At 39.4% G+C, this 18,008-nt stretch overlaps 1 pseudogene; it reads right to left on the minus strand.

Annotated features, from left to right (window-relative positions):
- Positions 1-17,099: 17,099 nt before the first annotated feature.
- Positions 17,100-17,406, minus strand: LOC128118848 (U6 snRNA-associated Sm-like protein LSm3; annotated as a pseudogene).
- Positions 17,407-18,008: the final 602 nt, after the last annotated feature.

Here is an 18,008-nt window from a genome sequence, read left to right on the forward strand (position 1 = left end):
ATGTTAGAGATGCTAGAGTCTTGGGATACTTGCCTAGGAGAGCTGCTAACAGGGAGTAGAACCAGCCCAAGAGAAAGAAGCATGCTGCAGTTAAACCTGAATGGAGTTGTTGGAGGTCTGAAGAGGGTTTTGATATCAGACATGGAGATGCAAGTTTGGAGTTTGCCCAGGTTTTTGGTGTTGCTTTTGTCCAGTATTTCCTCACTTTGCTCCCTTCCCTGCATTTTCAAATGGTAATGTATATTCTGTGCCATTATATATTGGAAGTATGTGATTTGCTTTTTGCTTTTGATTTTTACAGGGGGATTACAGTTAAGAGATTGCCATGTGTCTCAGAAGACACTTTGGACTTTGAAACAAATTTGAGACTGTTATAAACTATGGGGACTTTTAGAGTTGGACTGAATGCATTTGTTTTTGTTTTTGTTTTTTTTTTGCATTATGGTATGACTATATGGTGGGCCAGGGAGTGGAATGTCGTGCTTTGAAAGAAAATGGCCCTCAAAGAGTGTAGCACTATTAGGAGGTGTGGCCTTGTTGGAGGAAGTGTGTCACTGTGGGATGGGCTTTGAGGTCTCTTTCTCTCATGCTTCCCTTGGTGTGACTGTCAGTTGACTTCCTGTTGCCTGTAAGATATAGCACTCTCTGCTCTAGCACCACCTCTGCCTGCACACAGCCATGGTCCCCATCATAGTGATAATGGACTGAACTTTGGAAACTGTAAGCGAGCCACCCTGAGTAAATGTTTTCTTTGTAAGAGTTGCCATGGTCATGGTGTCTCTTCACAGCAGTAAAAACCTAAGACATTGCTGTACAGAAGGAATGGGTCTCATGTTGAGAAGACGAAGCTAGTACAGCAAAGAATAAGAACAAAAGACTTGGAGATGGGGATTCATGTTTCCAGTTCAGGCTCTGGGGCTAGCCTGAAGTCCTGCTTTGCCAGTGTCTTCTCTGAAATTTGGTTGAAGAAACAACTAAGCTGTTTTTGAAATAATTGGTTTAAATTGGCTCTTTCTACCAGGAATCCTGAGTCTTTATTATCTTCATTGACAAGAACTTCATTACTTATTGACATGGTCTTGGACATTTACAGAGATTTAGTCCCTGCATTTCAGTGGTTTATATCCTTAGAGCTGTCACTTGGCACTGTTCTCTATTAGTATAACAGCTAAACTCAATGAATCTTTAATACCCACTTTTCATGTATATAATTAAAAATTAACATTAATAGCTGAATGTTGTCTATCTTTCCAAACAGTTGAGACCTACTCCAACTGACTGCTAAGTTACTTTTAGACATTTGTGTGTATTCAGATGGGGAACTCTCATTGTCAAGGTTAAGTTGTTTCCTTCTCTAAGACACTGAAAAAATGATGCATAAAAACTCTGAGGGTAATCACTGCCTTTTAAGACCCCTGGGCACTGGAGATTTAGTTATCTTCTTACTCAGTTGACAATTGATCCATTGTTTGCACTGGATAATCTCACTTTGTTCAAGCACACTGCTGTTTGTGTTTTTAATTCCAAATCTTAACTTATTAGGAACAATTTTCTACCCTGTTCAGTGGGAGAATGCTAATGTTGTTTGTTTATACAGAAAGTAAAGTGAAGGAGTCAGTGTTGATATTTTGGCTTTGTGTCAGAGTCAAGAAAGAGTCTATACCATCAGTAATAAGGGAGTTGTTTGCTAGTTAACTTCATACATTGACCAGTAATTGCTGACAGTAATGCCTTTTAATGGATGCTTCCTTTCTTTCAATTAATTTGTCTCTATTTTCTTATTTTAATTCCCTATCGAGCAGCTATATTTTAAGTGGAGGCTTGGAATAATAATGAAGCTCCCTGATGTGTCTTCACTGGCTTAAATCACAACTTCTGTGATATGTGCAGAGTCCAGGAAAGAGTTATAGGTCCCAGGAAGACCTGTCAAGCATCCTTCAATGACCTGAGCTAGTAAGTAATCTCTCACTGATGACTGAAAGGTGACCAAGTGTATGCTCTCAACAATGTCACAGATAGTGACATTGGTCTACCAGGAGCAGCCATGGACAATTAACTGTTGTGTTTAAAACAAGTCATTTCATGTGTTTCCCTATAGAGTTTTTCTCATTGAGTCACGCTATTGACTTACACTGCAGGGTTTTATATAGGACTGTCCAGTGAAGCTCTTCCTTGTGACTTGTAAAGTTACTGCTGAGGATGCTGTTTTACTGTTACAGTGAGTTCTTGATGAAGGACAAAGGGAAATTGCTTTCTAGACTCACCATGTGAAAAACTTGCTTTTTCTGAGGCAATTGCTTTATTTACATTAAGTAGACATTATAATTTTCATTTCTTTGCATGAATAAGAAAGCATAAAACTATATTGGTAACCCAGCTCTGGGAAATACAGAGAAGTGCTTAGCATGCACTGTGTGGAATCACACCTGGCTCTATCTTTTCGTTTTCTTTGCTTTACAATTCAGAGAACGTGTTCTTCCATTGCCTATTGAAAAATTATTTCATCTTGTGTTTTTACAGAATCTTAATAAAATTGCCTTTTTAAAATCATGCTGGAGGATGGCTTGGCTACTAGAGTACTTGCCATGCAAGCATGAAGGCCTTTGTTTAATACGTAGAACTCACATCAAAAAACATGTGAGTGCAGGAGCACATGCTTGTAATCCTAGTGTTGGGGAAACAGAGACAGGTGTATCCTTAGAGCCTGCCAGCCAGAGCAGCTAGCCAAACCAGTAAATTCCAGGTTCAGTGAGAAACCTTGTCTCATAAAATAAGGTATATAGCAATTGAAGAAGACACTTGTCATTGACCTTTGGCCCTCCCATGCACACACATGTACAAACATATACGCCTGCACACATACGTGCACACACACACACACACACACACACACACACACACACACACAGGCACACATATGCAAACACACAACATAAATCAGTAGGACATTTATTGTGATGTGATCCCAACTTTGCCAAATTCATGTGAGATCAAATGTTTCTAGTAGAAATTGTCCAAAGTAATAAGTAAAAAAGTACCGCCTTGCATGGTCAAACAAGATGTCTCAGCTGGTCTGCATTAACACCTTGCTTAAATGACTGAAAAGGGGGTTCCCTTAGGCCTCATTTCAAAGCCTGAAGTCAGCTAACAAACTGTTTGAAGGAAGTCTCATCATGTGACTTCTAAATGCCTAGATAATGTGAAGCGAAACTCGTAGAATTAGACGTGCTTGTATGAGGGCGCTGTCAGCAATGAAGGGAGAGGAAGGATGAAAAAGAGGAGAGAGGCTTATGGGAGATGGCTTAGTGGGTAAAGTCCTCGCTGAGAAACTAGAGTTCAGATCCCCAGGACTTACCTAAAAGGCGTGGCAACTTGCCTGCAATTCCAGACCTTGGGATGTAGAGATGGGATCAGTGGGGCAAGCTGGCCAGCTAGACTAGTCAAATGAGCACGATCTTGGTTAGTGAGAGACTCTCCCTCAGCAAATAAAATGGAGAGCTATTGAAGAAGGTACAGGATGTCAACCTCTAGTCTCTACATGCATGTGTTTACACTTGCACACACACGTGTATGCTCACACGAATGCGAATGTGCATACACATACAGGCATACCACACACCCACATATAGAATGAGGTGAAAAATATCACCATTGCAAATAATGTCATAGATTTAATAGGCTATTATGTATGTATATATAATATAGATCGTCTCATATATTTAAAGCAGTAGTCATAACAATGATAAAATATAAACTAATTTTCAGAATAGTACACACACTGTATGCTTTGAAACATCTTGGAAAAAAAGTCACTTAAGATACTTAAATTCATTTAAAAATTTAATTTTTAAGGAACTAATCTTCATCTAGAAGTTTTGGCTACTCAGAGTTTTCATGCTACAAAGACTTTAGAGCAGTGGTTCTCAACCTTCCTAATTCTGTAAACCTTTAGTCCAGTTCCTCATACTGTGGTGACCCTCAACCATAAAATTATTTTGTTGCTACTTCATAACTGTAATTTTGCTACTGTTTGGAACCATAATGTAAATATCTAATAAGAAGGCTATCTGATATATGACCCCAAAAGGGATCATGACCCACAGGTTGAGAATCATTGCTTTAGATAAATGAGTTTTATTTTATATAAATTATTACCATTAATCTGGATTTAAGCTTCTAATTTGTAAGAGTTAAGGAAAAAATTGATAGCCATAATTGGTAAAAGGAGATAGATTTCTATGATCTGAAGAGAAATCTGAGTGTAATAGCCATGATTGGAAATATTTGTTTCTGACCTCATGAAAATGGTTATCAAATAAGTTAGAAGAAACATGTATTAAATGTAAGTATATTCCAATTTCACTAGAAAAGTGTTACTTAATTGGTAAGTGGTCAAAGAGAAATTTCCAGAGCATCCAACAAAAACAACTTATTTTTATTCTACCATGTGTAATGTTCCATTTAATATTTAAGCTGTAACGGTGTTCATTATCCACAATTGCATTTATTCTTGATTTAGTGTTAGATGTTGCCTTAGATACTTTTCTGTTGCTGTGATAAGACACCAGGACAAAGATAACTTATCAAATAAACAAAAGAGTTGAATTGGCCTTATAGTTCCAGAGGGTTAAAATCTACGATTGTGGAGCAAAGGCGTGGCAACAGGAGACTTGAGTAGCGGCTGAGAGCTCACATTTTGATCCATAAGCAGGAGGCAGAGAGAACAAACTGTGATTGGCCTGAGTCTTTTGAAACCTCAAAGCCTCCTCCCAGGGATGCACTTCCTCCCACAAGGCCACACCTCGTAATCCTTCCCAAACAGTTCCACCTACTGGAGACCAAATATTCAAATGCCAAAGTCTTACAGAGGATATCTCACTGAAATCACTACAGATGTTTTCAAGGGAATGTAACACCTACCGATTACAAATTCCAATCATGTTCATTGTGATATGATGTATAAACACATTCCTAGGAAACATAAAATCTCTCTTTTCCATAATGATTAATTCTTGAACTTATCCTTAGGACGTATCCCGTTAGTTTTTCTGTGGCCGTTAGTTTTTCTGTGGATCACAAGGTTGTTCTCCTAACCACCTGTCTGTTGTTTGAGTGGAAGGGTAAGATCACTGAGCAGATGTTTTCTTCCCTTCAGTTATTACAAGGAAGGAGCACAATGAAGGTCTTAGGGCCCAATGCCTGCACCTCCTTGGCTGTGTGATAGCCTGGTTTTCAGCTTTCGCTTGAGAAGGTCTAGGTTAATCCTGGGCTTTGGACATAATGCTATTTCTCTTTCCTCCTTGCTTCTTTCTACTCAGACCCTCATGCAACTGAAGTCCAAATTTACTTTCATTTCAACAGGGAGGAGTCCATTTAAGTCAACCAAAGGCTGAATGCATTCTTTAGGTAGTTTAGCATGTGGGATTTGGGGGTAAAAATGCCAAGGTTGTAAATGCTACTTTGGTTCTTTCTTTTTCATTCTTTTATTCTTTAGTTTCTTCCCATAGGCATAGCTTTCTGGAAGCTTCATAGGAAGAAGACAGGGAGACAGGGATAGGGAGAATGGATTATTTGAAACAAAACACCATAATTCCTATGATGTATTTTTAAAATTTAATATTTAATTAATTTGGATAGGAAATGATAGCAAAATGTAAAAATAGTATTGTTTTTGTTGTTCAATTATTTGTCCTTTTCTTTCACATCACATTCATTCCATGCCCCCTTTTTTTTTTGAAACACTCTACTATGGCCCCCTGCTAGTTTTCTGCCTTCTGTGGTCCCCAGTTTAAACACACACATATCTGAGGATTCAAAGCTAGCATCCAGACAAGAGAGAGAACATGTGACATTTGTATTTCTAGGTGTGGGTTACCTAACTCAGAATGAATATTTCCATCTTCCTTTATTTACCTGTGAATTTCATAATTTTATTTTTTATTACAGCCGAATAATATTTCCTTGTGTTTATGCACCATATTTTCATTATCTATTCATCAGTTGATAGACATCTAAGCTGTTTTAATTTCCTTGTTCTTGTGACTAAAGCAGCAATGAACTTGGATGAGGAAATATCTCTGTAACAGACTATAGAGTCTTTTGGGAAAATGAGATAGGCGATGGGAAGGCAGGGTAGAGGAAAGAGAGATAACTAACATTAAGGATGTTTGAAAATGTCATATAGATCCCTAAAACTTTGGAGGCTTACTAAAATACCTATATATATGCACATATAAGATAAGTTTAAGTCGAGTTATTCTATAATGGGGGCAATGCCTCTCCTAGAAACCATAGGCTATCAAACAAAGACCCCATTGCTAGGTATGGGTTAACACTTTAGGTTTGTTGGTCAGGGCGATCTCATAGATGTCCTCATGCATTACATGTTATTTCTATTGCCTTTGGTTACTCTCTAGACATTGACACTAAGATCATTTTTATGAAGACACTACATACTTGAGTCACAGGACATAGAAAAATCAAGTATGTGGTGACATGGAAGCCTTATCTCTATTGACTAGCTTTTATAGTGCTGGGAGGTTCTACGCACACTACTAGGGAAGAATAGCACTCAATAGCCTTACCCATATGTGAACCCTGAGAGCTCCAATAATGAGTGCCCTGGCAAGCTATACCCACTGGTCCAATAGTGCTATCAATGGTATGATTGTAATCAACCACTTTCTGATTGGATTTAAAGCCTCCTCCCTAAGATGGAACTCACACCTGGTACTGTTACTTGGATCAAAAGCTTATGGTGGGCTGGAGAGATGGCTCAGAGGTTAAGAGCACTGGCTGCTCTTCCAGAGGTCCTGAGTTCAATTCCCAGTAACCACATGGTGGCTCACAACCATCCATAATGAGATCTGGTGACCTCTTCTGACCTGCAAGCATGAATGTAGGCAGAACACTGTATACATAATAAATAAATAAATTTAAAAAAAAAAAAAAAAAAAAAAGGCCGGGCGGTGGTGGCGCACGCCTTTAATCCCAGCACTCGGGAGGCAGAGGCAGGCGGATCTCTGTGAGTTCGAGGCCAGCCTGGTCTACAGAGCGAGATCCAGGAAAGGCGCAAAGCTACCCAGAGAAACCCTGTCTCGAAAAACCAAAAAAAAAAAAAAAAAAAAAAAGCTTATGGTTAGCTAGAAGACGGGTCCTAGGGGAGAACCCAGAGCTATTATTTTGCTAAATGGACACAGTAATATAAGCTGCCTTTTAAGTTCTTTATATCCATAGATAAGCGCATTTCTCAACCTTCATCAGCAAAACTTTTTGTAGTAAATGCTGATTAGTATGGAGACCCACAACTGGCTCAGTGCAGAGAATAAAGACCATGGAATGCTCAGCTTTAAATGGGACATCTGTGTCACATCCCCTCCCTCCAGTGTTCAAGGATCACCATGGAAGAGGAATCAGAAAGACTGTAAGAGCAAGAAGAAGTGGTTGCCTGTAGTGAAACAGTGTTTCCTGGATATGACTGACCCATTGCATGTACGAACTCACACAAGCCTGAATGCACAAGACCTGTGTAATACCAAGCTAGCCAAAGTCCCAGCATGGACAGGAGAGCAGCTCATGAAGTCCTACTAGCTAAGAAGCTCTAGTGATTGATTGCTGCTGGGGAAGGATGAGTCAGATTTCTTCAGGGATGTGGACTCTGAGAAGCTGCCTGTGCACCGGTAGATGGTCCTTTACTGATTTACATACAGGCAGAGCTAAGTGGACTCAGTGGTTTTTTTAAAAAAGCACATGGTTTGGGAGAGAGAAAGTAGTGGGGAAATAGGAGAGGACTCGGAGGGAAGCTAGTGGAGGGAGTATTTGATCAAATACATATGTATAGATGCATATATGAAGTTCTCAAAAACTGCTAACAAAGGAAAATGTATATATTGAAAGACATTCTTCTGAATCTCATTTGTCACCCATATGGCTCCCATAGCCACATCAGCAGAACTCTAGTCATTAATTCTACTTGCCTTCTACTAGGGTTTCTGTTAGCATATGTGAGCAAAAGTGAATGCATCCTTCATGTTCCCCCATTGTACAGGTAAAGTAGCATCTAAGTTTTAGTTTTACATTTATTCATTTTGTGTATGTGTGTGCATGTGGGCATGCACATGTCTTAGCACGTGAGGAGGCCAGAGGATAACTTGCAGGAGTCGATTCTCTCCTTCCACAATATAGATCCTAGGAATCAAACTCAGGTAATCAGGTTTGGTGGGAACTGTGAGCCATCTTGCCAGGCTGTAAGGTTGTTTTAAACATGTTACATTCTAAATCTTGGCTCTTCTTTTATTACTGTCCCACAGAGACTGTTAGGATATAGAATCATCATCAGTCAGTATGTAGAATTCGTACAAACTTCAATGACTATATTCCATTGAATGGACTGTAATTAACCAGTCCAATCTTACAAAAATTAAAATTACTTTAATTTCTTGGCTAATACTGCTTCAATGAGTACATTCATGTACATACTATTTTGTGATACTCAACACCTATTATACAAACCCCAAAGTAGAATTTTCTGTGTTTAAAGTTTACAGATATCGGTAGGCCTGGTAATACCAGTTTTCCTCCATATAGGTAGCAATGTTTTATATTCTGCACGCTCACTTAAAAGTGATATGTCAAGGTAATTTAGTTTGCTTTTCTCCTAGTATAAGTAGTCTGGTTTGGATGTAAGTTTCCCCACAGACTCATATGTTTTGTAAACTTGGCTCCTCACTTGAGCTGCTGTACTGGGGACACGGAACCTTTGGGATGTGGGTCTAGATGGAGCAAGTGGGTCTCTGGGTGGGTCTGGTCTAGAGGTTTGCAGCCTGGTCTGCTCCATGTGTTTTTCTCTGCTCTACTGTACATTGAGGTGTGAAAAAGTAGCCTAGAGGTCTGCTGCCATGGATGAACTGGTCACCCACCATGTCTTCCCCACTGTGACTGATTTTTATCCTTTCAAGTTATCAGCCAAAATAAATCCTCTTCCCTAAGTTGCTTCTTGTGTAGTATTTGGCCACAAGGGAAACCACTAATGATACTTGAGACTGACATCTATTAAAAAGAATCCCTTGAAACTTTCTAAGAATTATCTGCTTATATCTTTAGAAACTTCCATTATTACTACTACTAATAATTTTCTTTTGCTTACTGATTTCTAGCAACTTCCTATAGTAGTGAATTTATCCTCTTTCTGCCATATTATTAGAAACATCTCCCTCCATTTATGATGTCTTTTTCTTTTCATTTCTTTATTTTTCTTTGATTTGGGGACAGTATCATACAATTTAACTGATTTTTAACTCATTACAGTCCTCCTGCCTCAGCTTCTGAAGTGCTTGAACCCTGTCTCTTGGCTTTGCTTATTATCTTTTGAACAGACAGAGCTATTTTTGTTTCTTTCTGTACAATAAAAGTATTAATATTTCATGGATTCTGAGTTCTCAGAAGTACTTTGAAAGGTTTTATTTACTTCCAAGTTTTCTTCCTTGTTATTTTTGTTCCTTTTCTGGTATTGCTTTTATGTATAATATTTGGATTTTTGTTGTATTTTGAATTTATTCTGGAATATGCAATGGGAGATTAATCTGATTAAAAAAATTATATCTACCCAATGGTTTAAACACAAGTCAGTGAACTATCCTGTGGTGGTATTGTGTTCCCCAAAATATTATGCACCCTAATAAACTTATCTGGGGTCAGAGAACAGAACAGCCACTAGATAAACATAGAGGCCAGAAAATGGTGGCACTCATGTCTTTAATCCTAGCATTCCAGAGGCAGAGATCCATCCGGATCTCTGTGAGTTTAAGGCCACACTGGAAACAGCCAAGCATGGTGACTCATGCCTTTAATCCAAGAAAGTGATGTCAGAAAGCAGAAAGGTATATAAGGTGTGAAAACCAGGAACTAGAAGCTTTTGGCCTGGTTAAGCTTTTAGGCTTCAAGCAGCAGTTCAGCTGAGATTCATTCTGGATGAGGACTGAGAGGCTTCCAGTCTGAGGAAACAGAATCAGCTGAGGAATTGGCAAGGTGAGGTTGGCTGTGGCTTGTTCTGCTTCTCTGATCTTCCAGCATTCACCCCAATAACCAGCTCCAGGTTTGTTTTTATTAATATGACCCTTTAAGATTCCTGCTACACTATCCTAACTTTCTCTGAGTCTTTTTTATACTGTCTTAATCTCCCTTACTTAGAGGCCTGAGTCATGGCGTGAGATATGCTACTTCACCAGTGGTAACACCAGTCTTTTGGCTGGGGTCAGGGTAAAGAGGGGCTCCCATCTCTTGGTCACCTGATGCAGTAAGTGTCCTGTAACACGTTGTGGAGTGATGGATTAGAATCTGGTTTTAGTCCACCTATCACAGACTCCTGCTGTTTTTATTGACATTTAGGAGATTTTCTTGAACAAACACTTATTGATTTGCTGTCTGTCTCTAGGTCAAATTTCCAGAGACTTTAAATGTTTATATTTTCTAATTCACACCAAGTAAGCGGTTATTTCACGGGCACACCATGGGGGAGGGTAATCACAGGGATGCTGGGCGAAGGGGATGGAGGACAACATGATCAAATTCCTTTCTGTGTCCTTCAGTAGTGTTTTAAAATATTCTCTCTCAACCTATGTATTTATTGATAAAGTAATTGTTATGTTGATATAATATGCCTCTCACTGTTCTCATGTTAGATTTCATGTATTTATGAGTTGTCAACATGTTGCTAGTTTTCATGATAGCAAGGCTTATTTAAATTTTTTATTTAATTATTTGTTTTTTGGGGTGCCAAGATCTGAAGTTAGGGTCTCATGTATGGCGAGCGCATAGGCTACCATTGATTTCTACTTCCTGCCCAGGGTTTATGTTCTACATGATACTATTACACAATACTTGAGGAATGCATCCATTTACTGTTGTAGATGTCTTAGAGACATTTCTCTGTTGTATTTTAGCAGTGAACGTTGCCAACAAAACTATTGGCTCAGCCAGTTACATTTATGTTGGTCCTCTGCCTCCTCAATTTGACTCTTTACCAGGGCAGTGTAAAGCAGTTTTTCTTTTCATGTTTCTATAAGATTTTTTTTTTCTTAATGTTTCTGTGACATTTTCAGGGAAGTTCTTTGTGCTTCTCTTTATAGTAATCTAATTTTGTGTTGGCAAATGTCTCTTGGTGCATGCTTCAGGTGATCATGTGGCTCCAGGACTTTCATTTTATTCTTCCAGGATTCCCCCAATCCCCTCTTGTGGGTGTATTGCTGTATTTGCCTTTCCTACCTTCCATGGCCATCATTTTCATTCTAACATCATGTAATTCTGAACTTGCTTTCAGTTTCACTCGATTTACTCTTTCCTTCATTTCTACTTTTCCTTCATTCCTCACCGTGTTTCCTACAGTCTCCTTTCACCTCTAACTCTTCTTCCATGTTTGTTTTTGTTTCCATGATTATTTTAGTTTTTCTTTATCTTTAAAAAATATTTTTTTGGGGTTGGTACACATCTTATTTCTCACTGCTTACTGTGATTTAGACAGGTGTTCCTCAAAGTGCAAACGATAAGGACTTGATTGTCAGGGTATAGCGGATCTGCATCTTGGAGAAGGTCTGTAGGGGGATGTGGGGACCCTAATCCTCTCTTCTCTCTTTGCTTCCTGGTTGGGCAACTTCACCACTTGCTTCTGCCATGAGGTCATCCTCTGCACTGTAGGCAAAAAAACCAAAAAAACAATGAGTCTATAAACCAGACTGAAAACTCCAAACTGTATGCCACAGTAGACCTTTCTTCATTTTAATTTCAGTATTTCAGATGTTTTGTTAATTGAAGGCTAACATACTGTTTCACTGCTTTTTTTTCCATGTTATGTTTAGGTTACATGGTTTTCTACTTTTTTTTTTTTTTTTTTTTTTTTTTTTTGGTTTTTCAAGACAGGGTTTCTCTGTGTAGCTTTGCGCCTTTCCTGGAACTCACTTGGTAGCCCAGGCTGGCCTCGAACTCACAGAGATCCGCCTGGCTCTGCCTCCCGAGTGCTGGGATTAAAGGCGTGCGCCACCACCGCCCGGCGGTTTTCTACTTTTGATGAAGGTGGTTCATTAGTTTTTTTTTTTCCTTAGCTCAACATTTGAATGAACACTTCATCTTTTCCTTACCAGTAATTTTTGTTGCATACTCTTTATCTGTTGAATTTTGGGCTTTGCTTTTTTTTTTCCCATAGGTTTTCTTTTTCATGGCATCTTTACATAGTCAATATTTATTACCAAAGTAAGAATTATTTTTAATCAGAAATCTGTGGGAATTTTCAATGGGGACTAGGGGAGGAGAGATACAGGCTGAACAACCCCAGATTCTCTTTCCAAAACAAAGAAATAGATTACTCTGACAAGTAGGGCTACTTGTTGGGATTCTTTGTACAGCAGCACCATCTCTGAATCAAACTGAGCTGAAGAGGGCTTCTGATGACATGTCTGTCATGAAGTCACAACTGCAAGAAAATAACTCGAGGTTTGCGTGTCTAACTCTCTCAGAGAAGCATAGCTTTGTCAGTGTTTCTGAAATCAACAATATGGTGCTCTTTAACCTTTGACATTTCCTTTTATCCCTTTTTCTCACAAGACTTACTGATTTCTACTGTTCAGGGTCTCTGCATGTATCTTGGAGTCTCTTGTTTATATATGTATTTTCTTTTAGTTTTGTAGAAAATAAAATTTGTATTAAAAAAATCTTTTTGAGCTGGGTGGTGGTGGCCCATGCCTTTAATCCCAGCGGTTGGGAGGCAGAGACAGGTGGGTCTCTGAGTTTGAGGCCAGCCTGGTCTACAAAGTGAGTTTCAGGATGGCTAGGGATACTCAGAGCAACCCTGTCTTGAAAAACCAAAAACTAAACCAAACTCCCAAGACCTTTTTTTTTTTTTAGAATTCTTTTTAGAAGGAGTACTAAAGGATAATATTTACGCATCTGTGGTAACATCACAGTATTGCTATAGAACGTAACAGTACATAGTCACACACCTCTATTCCATATTTAATGAATGCACTAAATTGTCCACATTTACATCTGTTATATGTATGATGTTTCATGAGGAGACTACAGTGTTTGATGAAGGAGGAGACAAGCTCCATATGCCTAGCATTTCTTTCCCCTGTTTCATCTGAGGTAGTTGCACCAACTTATGGTAATTAATTTTATTTAGAACTCTGTAATGAGGGCTAGCTAATTCCTAGGTAGCAGCGGAATAGAATGAGCTCTTAGATGGGAAGGAGTTGAACTGGTGATAAACAGTATATCCATTTTTGAATTACAGCTTGAAAACAAAATATGAAGGTAAAAACACAAGAACCACAGGCTTCATGGATGACCTGGAGTTTCCCTGTTCTTCATTATAAGAAAAGCAGGAAGCGTATTTTTAAGTGATACTCGAATCGAAGGTGAATGAAATTTTGAGGAAAAAATGGTATAGACCATGTGTTTTTACTTGACAGTAATTTATAAATATTTTAGCATCATGTACCACAACCATAATAAGTTGATACACATATACAAAGAGAACCACACATTTGAGGGAAGGTTTATTTTATTTGAAGATAGTAAGAATGATTCCTCCAGAGGAGCATTATTTAGAGGTCTTATGGAGTGCGTATTGATATCAAGGGAATAATAGGTGAGTTTTCCCTTTTAAAGAAAGGTTGCTTTGGAGGAGAAAACAAGGTCCTTTCACAATATGTGGACTAGAAAAAAATCTGGTCAATTTCCCCATGAAAAATCACCTGTACAACATTATTAAGCATCAATAACATTTTAAGTTTTGCGCTAAAGGAATTATTTGTCCCTCTCTCCTCCCCTCCTGGCCTGCCTCCATCCTTCCCTCCCTCCCTGCCTGCCTCTCTCCTTCCTTCCCTCCCTTCTTCCCCCTCCCTCCTTTCCTTTAGTTGGAGATCGACCTTGAATAATATTTTCACTCGTTATCTGCATCTAAAGGTAAACGTTCATATGTATCGTACCTTCTTAACAACCAGCATTGTATAATTATTTAAAATTTTATCATAATCAAATTTGTGAGTACCATTGAACTGCAGTGTTGATGTCAGGGGATAAGCTGAAAATGAACATGAGTTTCTATTACTGGGGAAATGCTGTAGGGTAGCACCTGGTCCCCCTCCCTCTCCTCCCTCCCTCCCTCTACCCCCCAGCCCCCATACCTGGAAAGATGACTTGTTAGTGCACCTTTCCTTAGAGTAAACAGAATGAGTGTGTTGCATGACTGGTGTGGGAATTGCTTCATTTCTGCTGGGAGCCACTTAGGAGGATTCTATTGGCGTGTTCGTTGTACCCACAGCAAGGCACAGCCCAGGAAGCACAGGGCTGAAAAGGTCATGTCTTTATTTTCTGAAAGCTTGAGTGAGTCCTAAGTGCAGAGGCCCTCTGCAGAAAGATCATTACTTGCTATGTCCCTTGTTTTGAATATTCTTAATCAGGTTACTGGCAATAAGAGCGCTGTTCCCTTTGGTTACCAAACAATGAAGCACTTAGAGCAGCAGGTCACCTGGGAACTGCACCAGCCAACACTAATAAGTTAAAAGTACCGCTGGGATGGGGAGGAATTGGCGGAACTGCCAGGCTGGTGGGCTGCTAATCTTGTTTATCTTGTCTGTTTTTTTTTTTTCCTCTTTTTTCTCCTTTCTCTTTCAGGTTCATTTCTGAACAGTCTCCTTTCATTGTTTATGTGCTTACCTGTGCTAATTTAAATTGCCTTAGTGGCAGCCGAGAATAATTAGCATATAGAGCCTAGAAACTCAACTTTCCAATTTTATTAATGAGCTGAATTTAGTTCCCCTTTATCTTTTAACTGACCCCAAGAGCATTAGCAAAAAGTGTAGACCTAGGAATGCAGGTGAAGTAATAAGGAAGAATTATCAGTCACCCTTAATTTAATTGGTGTCACCTTAGCTTTTAGTAAGGTAATAGGATGGTTTTGCCACCTGCAATCATTCAAGGCTACTTCACTCACTAATTAGCTTACTTAAAAAAAAAATTAAACAACCTTTCAAAAGTGAGCAAAACAAGCCGGTGAAAATCATTATCTGTTATATAATGTTCATGGAATATTGGGGAATTTGAGGGTTTTGAGAAAAACCAAGTGCAAATTCTACACAGGACAAGAACTCTTTTGTTTTATGGACTTAGTGTGACTTGAGGCACTAGAGGTAATTTTAATGTGTTTGGTCCTCCAAGGTCTCTTAGCTAATGTTGCTCATTATTGGACAGTCTCTGTGTAACATACCCTCTAGAGGCGGTATTGTGGGTAGGAAGGGTGTTCGACTGTTTTGGATAAAAGTGCCATATAGCCACTGGTAGTCGTTGAACGTGTGTTGATGACCATTATGGCCACTTTAGCATGTAAAGCAGCACAGGGGGAGTGGTGCGGCCCCATCAGGAGATAGTACGGGATCGAATATAGAACACACACAATATTCATATCAAGTTGTAATATTGAATGTGTGCAGTGTAAACACATTCGTCAAGAATTACGAGTAATCATCCACAGCAGCAAGCTGGGATGCGATTAAAGAAAAAGCCTGTGGGTCTCTCTTACTCCTTTTGCCACAGTTATTTCTATCTTCTAATGGAGAGAACTTTCGGGTCCGTGATGAAGAACTATGGGTGTTACCGATTTTTCCTGAACAACTTCTGATTCCTATTCAAACACAAGATTTCAGTAGATTTGACAGCCTACTTTACTTACTATTGATTATTGTTGTTATTTTTAAATTTATTTGTTTTTATTTGACATGCATTGGTGTTTTGTCTGCTTGTATGTCTGAGTGAGGGTATTGGATCCACTGGACCTGGAGTAACAGACAGTTGTGAGCTGCCATGTGGGTGCTGGGAATTGAACCCAGGTCCTCTGAAAGAGCAGCCAGTGCTCTTAACCAATTAGCCATCTCTCCAGCCCCTATTTATTATTTTTTTAAAAGGTAATATCTAATTTAAGTTAAAAAAAAAAAAAAAACAGCTTGGAACTAACACTAAGAACAACCACCAAGTCAACTCCTGAATAGAGCACGGTGGTTACACTGACTGGAGGTCAGAGATAAAGGGACATGACATGTAGCTGGAGAAGTTGTAAGTTGCTTGCAAATCAATTTCTTTGAGGGTGAAGGGTTCTGTCTTAGGGTTCTAGTGCTGTGAAGAGATGTCATGACCACAGCAACTCTTATAAAGGAAAACATTTTATAAGATTAATTGCTAAATGGTTTTATTAATAAAAAAACCCAGAGCCAGATATTGGGGTAAAAACTGAGAGATCAGAAAAGCAGAAAGAAGCCAGCCATGTTCTTACCACTTGGAGATCCTCAACCAAAAAGAGAAATACTTCCTGTATACCCACGCCTGTATCTTTTCTGTCCCTGCCATCTCACTTCCTCTCTCTGCCCAGCTATAACACTTCCTCTTTCTGCCCAGCTCTGTCACCTCCTGTCTGTCTGTACAGACCTCCAGACCTCCATGGTTACTGCTGGGATTAAAGGCATGTGCCACCACACCTGGCTCTGTTCCCAGTGTGGCCTTCAACTCACAGAGATCCAGTTGAATCTCTGCCTCCTGAATGCTAGGATTAAAGGCATGTGCTACCGTTTCCTGATTTCTATGTTTAATAAAGTGGCTTTTTGCTCTGATGTTCAGATAAGCTTTACAGGGGCTCACAAATAAAATATCACCACAACATTTAATTGGGGCTGGCTTACAGTTCAGAGGTTCAGTCCATTATCATCATAGCAGGAAGCATGACACCACACAGGCAGACATTGTGTTGGAGAGGTAGCTAAGAGTTCTACATCTGGATCTGCAGGCAGCAGGAAGAGAACTGTGTGCCCCACCAGGCCTGGCTTAAGCTTCCGAGACCTCAAAGCCCATCCCTAGTGACATATTTCCTCCCACAAGTTTGCAGCACCTAGTAGTGCCTTTCCCTGTGACCCTAAGGGGGCCATTTTCTATCAAACCACCACAGGATCCTTGGGTCATTCCTGACTACCAGATTGCCTATGGACTTCTCTCTGAGAGTGTCCTTTAGGTCTCAAGAGGTTAGCCATCTCTGTTCCTCTACACAGGGTCTATCTTCTGTCTCAGCCAACTCTCCACAGTGGGGTAACCTGAACAACACCATTTCTCCGGATGCAGGGCTTGGGGATGTGCATTCTGGTAATTTATATTTCTCTTCGTATGTCTCTTCTTCGATCTCTATTGTCATCACAGTTTCTTCCGCATCTTCCAGGATCATATTTAAATGCTGATCAGAAGCATGCAATCGGCCTTGAAGCTCCCAGTTGTTTTTCATCTTCATATACATTCGCTCATCCAGGCTAAGCCTTGGGAGATCCAGAGCTCCGCCATGGTATTGATAGTTTGCTGCTGATTCATGTTGTCTGCCATGTTTCAAATGCTATGCCTTTTCCCATCTCCTGTGAGAATAGGCACTCCGGTACAATACGTTATAATGGCTAGGTCCACAACTGGACCCGACTACCTACTAGCCTAAATTCTTCCTTTTACTATATAAACTCACTGATAGAGCTGGTACTACTGATTATTATTGTGATTGTTAACATGTGTTGATCTGTTCAATAGGCACCATGCTAAAGATTTCATATTCATTTATTTCATTTCATCTTTGCCCCCCCAATTTTTGTTTGTTTTCATATTTGACAAAACAGTAGTTTAGACACACACACACACACACACATACACACACACACACACACACACACACACACACACACACACACACACGGACTGGGGGAATACAGAGTGTGTGAGTTAATTCTCTGGGTGGAAGGCTGTAACTTACATACATATTGGTATGTATGTCCATTCCATAGATAGTAATTTTCTATTTCTATACATTTACTATTTTACTTCCTGTTTACTGAATAATACAACTATCCTACTTTAGAATATCCCATAATTTCAAAAGTGAAACTGTGCTATGAAGTATCAATAAATGTCAAACTCTAGTCTTATGTTTATAGTGGTTC

Source organism: Peromyscus californicus, unplaced genomic scaffold (assembly GCF_007827085.1).
Source record: "Peromyscus californicus insignis strain IS unplaced genomic scaffold, ASM782708v3 Scaffold_23__1_contigs__length_62951481, whole genome shotgun sequence".
NCBI lineage: Eukaryota > Metazoa > Chordata > Mammalia > Rodentia > Cricetidae > Peromyscus > Peromyscus californicus.